Consider the following 4,363-nt stretch of genomic DNA (forward strand, 5'->3'; position numbering starts at 1 on the left):
TAGATTACAGCTAGATGGAGAGCTGTTCAAACAATGGATGGTATGGCCATGGAAACGAATGTCAGCAGCACACGGCAACATAGGTGAACCTCACAAACAGTATCAAGAGAGCAGCGAGACCCAAAACTCCCCTGGAAAAGACCACATGGGGGGGCACCTGGCTGGCTCAGCTGATAGAGCAAACGAAGGAAGCTTCATTGCAGGATTGAGGGTTTGAGCCCCACAGTTGGGCGTGGAGCCTACTTACAAGAAAAGAAAAGAAAAAAAATCACATTCAGAGATGTGATCCTATTCACATGAAGATTAAAAAGAGACAAAACTGAAGGATTATGGTGCAAACATAGGCAGAAAGCTACAAAGAAAAGCGAAGACATTACCACAAAAACTAGAATTGATTACTTCTAGGGAGAGAGAGGAGGGCTTTGATGGGTAAGGGCACCCCAGGGATTTGTAGGGTGCTGGTGATGTTCTATTTCTTGACCTGAGTGTAAGTTATATGATGTTCTCTTAAGAAGTATTCATTAAACTGTACTGTCACATAAACTAAACTCTTCTGTGATTTTCTGTAGGCATGTTGGATTTCTCAATAAAAAAGTGAAAAAGAAAGTATATATTGTAAAAGGAGATAGGCATATCGTCCTTATACATACAGGACAAGTACAAAATATAGATGTCTCTAAAATATTTTAAGTGCCTTTGTTTCATACTGGATAAATGGAAAGATTCAAGGTTAATAAACTTTTTTTTTTTTTAATATCTGAGAGAATGAAAGCATTAGGTGGGACCACATGAAGGATTTCTAGAAGGGATTTTCCAAGCATTCTCATCTTCTGAGTATTTCTTGAATCCCGAAGTTGAGCAACAACAACGACGTAAGAATTCTGACTGGCCTGATTTCAGTATTAATAGACTACAACTGTGAGACGGGGGAGGGGGGCTAACTTAAAACATACCCAGATAAACTGGTTCTTGTACTTTTGAGGAAGGAATGCAATTGTAATTGTTCACTTGGGGATCAGTTCGTTTAAAAAGAACAATTTCTTGATAATATTGTGTTTTTAGGGGGAGGGAAAAAAAGGTCAAAATGACCTCTTTCAGACTGAGCCTCACGGAGTTCTTCCACCTGCGGGCTTCCCCAGGCTGGCTCTGACTCTCTATTCAGCAGGTGAAGAAACTTGATTTCACCACTTCACGCAGAGTTGTCAGGTCTGGGGGACAGCTGAGAAGGGTTTCTGAGGCCTCTGATCTTCCCTTGGCTATGCACTGGAGAAAGGTTGGACATGCAGGTCCCAGTCTCTCCCATTTCTAGGCTCCCTGTGGGTCACAGCCCTTCCAGTTGGTTGTCATGACAACCGATGCATTCTTCAACAACATAGTTTCATCGCACAACGGGAATAGGGAATAGGAAAGCCTGACCCAAAGTGATGGGGTTTGATTAGTTCCCTGCACAGGACAGGTACCCTAGGGATTGTGGTTTTTTAATGGAATTATTCACTTGGCTTCATTATTGGTTTCCAAAACACAGATTTTATAAAAGTCATTTTAAGAGTAAAAAAAAAGACCTCATGTTATACATTTGAGAATTGGAGTTGTGAAAGGGCTCTCAGTGCTGTGCAAATGTGTGTGGTTCAGATGTTATGCTTTCATAAAGGGACTCGTGTTTGGAGGCCTGGACATTTCTTCCTCACATATGTCTCCTTAGCGATTCTGTTACCCATTTTGTTGGGATCAGCTGTCTTGCCAGGAATGAGCGTAAGTAGCCCCAAAGAGGGCACAGACATGTGATATTAGAGGAGAACTATCCAGAGGGAAAAGGAGTGAAGGTGAGACCTTTCCAACACGTAGAGAAGAGTGGATGGAACCGCCAACTGGAATTTCCTCTCTGATGAGAAGCCAGGTGCTCAGGCCAGACACCTGGAATGCTTCTCGGAGTGGACACAGAGACCCGGAATGGACTCAGAAAGCAGGTCCCACTAACACCAGTAGGATTCCTGCTCAGACAGGCCACCAAGAAGGGGTCTGCCAGGAACTGAACCGAGAGAAAAGTTCCTCCAATGGATAAACTTTCTCCTAAGACATTTGAACCATCACTAATGAATAACATTCAAACTCAAATACACCATCCTTATCAAGCAACTGTGATAGTTTACTTGGTACTTTTCTATGCCAGGGTTTGCTGTAATGTATGTGCAGTCCTCATACCTTGCTAGTTTGAGAATTTTAAGCCATTTACATCAGACTTGCAAAATCTGTCAAACTTTTATATGTTTCCTTTGTCAGCTTTCTGTTCCACAGGTTTACTCCATTTCCAGCTGGGGATGCAGGAGAGGCAATAATCAGATCTAATGTCTCTTGAACTCTAAAACACACTCTGTGGGGATTTTAGTTATTAGACTCTTTGGAAAACTTGACACACCAATGGACATAACATATTGCACCAGGTAGATGTGATACAGTCTGAAGAGTAATGAATTCTTTACTTGGTTTCTTTAAAGTACCACATCAATATTTTATTTTTTTAAAAATATTTTATTTATTCATTTGAGAGAGAGAGAGTGCACGAGCAGGGGGAGGGGCAGAGGGAGAGGGAGAAGTAGACTCCCCACTGAGCAGAGAGCCTGATGTAGGACTTGAGCCCAGGACCCTGAGATCATGACCTGAGGCAAAGGCAGATGCTTAACAGACTGAGCCACCCAGGTGTCCCTGCATCAATATTTTAAAGTAATTTGTATTTAAGATTCCAATTACTAGGCATTTGAAATAGATTTTCTAACAAGTGGACAGGGACCCAGGCTTACTTCACTAGTTTTCCCAAGATAAGAAATGGAGTGGATGGACCACTTACAGAGCCCAATGCCATCTGCTGCCGGCCGGTCAGCATTGCATTAATTCTGCCTTCATGCCTTCCTTTCCTTTAGAAGTGATTTGTTGGATCTTACAATAGGATTTTAAGAACCGTGGTCACAGACTCAATTCCTACTGCCGGCTTTCAAAAGTAGAGTTGAGTACTTCTTCCTTCAACTGACAAACACAACGTATGAGGTATTCAGCCTGGCCCCTATGCCTTCAAGGACCTAAAATCTAATTGGGGAGAAAACATTAAAAATAAATAAGAAGTACTTTGATTTCAAATCTATTTAACTTTTTTTAAAGACTCTTGTTCTCTTTTATTTCTTGAAATACATTACACACACTTAATTTCTGTGTCTCCCTATTCCAATACCCCAAATCTTTGTGTATCTGATCTTATTTTTTGTTTCTATCTGCTCTTACTTAGGGAGGCTTGCTTCCTTATTTGTTTTGTTTTCTGATTGTAAACTTCTGTTCTTGAAGTGAGCATTCTGTGGGGCCTAAATTCAAGGTAAGCTCCTCTGGAGAGGATTTGCGTTTGTTTTGCCAGTTGTCTGGAGCATCGCAAACTTGGACTCATTAAGTTTTAAAGATTCCATGGTATCTTGAATTTAGATCACCATCTCCCATGCAGACTATACGATAGTTATGAGCTCTCAAGGAAGAGTCATATCTCCTTTTTGTTTTTCTCCATCCAGCACCAAGATCAATACAGGCAAATTTGGGGGGGGGGGTTCCTCTTCTGCATAGCAAGTCAATTTCACATTCATCTTTACTTTGGCTCTTTGGAATCCCAGTTTTATGAAAGAGGTTTGTGTTTTTTTTTTTTTAATATGTGTGTCTTATTTTATATGAAATTATTTTCTCCCAAATTTATTGAGGTGTAATTGACATGTAACATTATATAAGTTAAAGGTGTACAATGGGTGCTCACTTTGGCAGCACGTACAATAAAGTCGGAATGATACGGTGAAGATTGGCATGGCCCCCATGCAAAGGTGACATGCAAGTTTGTGAAGCATTCCATTTTTTTTTAAAAAGGTGTATAGCATGATTATTTGATGTGTGCATATATTGTGCCATGATTATCACCATTAGGTTAGTTAACACATCCATCACCTCACATAGTTACCCTTTCGTATGTGTGTGGTGAGAACATTTGAGATTTACTCTTTCAGCAACTTTCAAGTATGAACTACAGTGTTGTTAACTATAGTCACCATGCTCTACGTTAGCTCCCTAGAATTATTTATTTTGTAACTTAAAGTTTGTATCTTTTGACCAACATCTCTCCATTTCCCTTACAAAAAGCCCCTGGCAATCACTACTCTCTGTATCTATGAATTTGACTTTTTTGGATTCTACGTATACGTGAGATAATACAGTCTTTCTATGTCTGACTTATGTCACTTAGCATAGTGCCCTCAGGTTTCATCCATGTTGTCACAAATGGCAGGATTTCCTTCTTTTTGTGGCTGAGTAATATTCCATTGCATATATACCAAATCTTTAT

General features: G+C 40.3%; 1 non-coding gene across 1 annotated transcript; it reads left to right on the forward strand.

The window, feature by feature from the left end:
* Nucleotides 1-3,776: 3,776 nt before the first annotated feature.
* Nucleotides 3,777-3,883, forward strand: LOC117804305. Its single transcript, XR_004628645.1, has one exon. It is a non-coding gene; the product is annotated as a U6 spliceosomal RNA (small nuclear RNA).
* The last annotated feature ends 480 nt before the right edge of the window (nucleotides 3,884-4,363 follow it).

Source organism: Ailuropoda melanoleuca, chromosome 10, assembly GCF_002007445.2.
Source record: "Ailuropoda melanoleuca isolate Jingjing chromosome 10, ASM200744v2, whole genome shotgun sequence".
In the NCBI taxonomy this organism is placed as follows: Eukaryota; Metazoa; Chordata; class Mammalia; order Carnivora; family Ursidae; genus Ailuropoda; species Ailuropoda melanoleuca.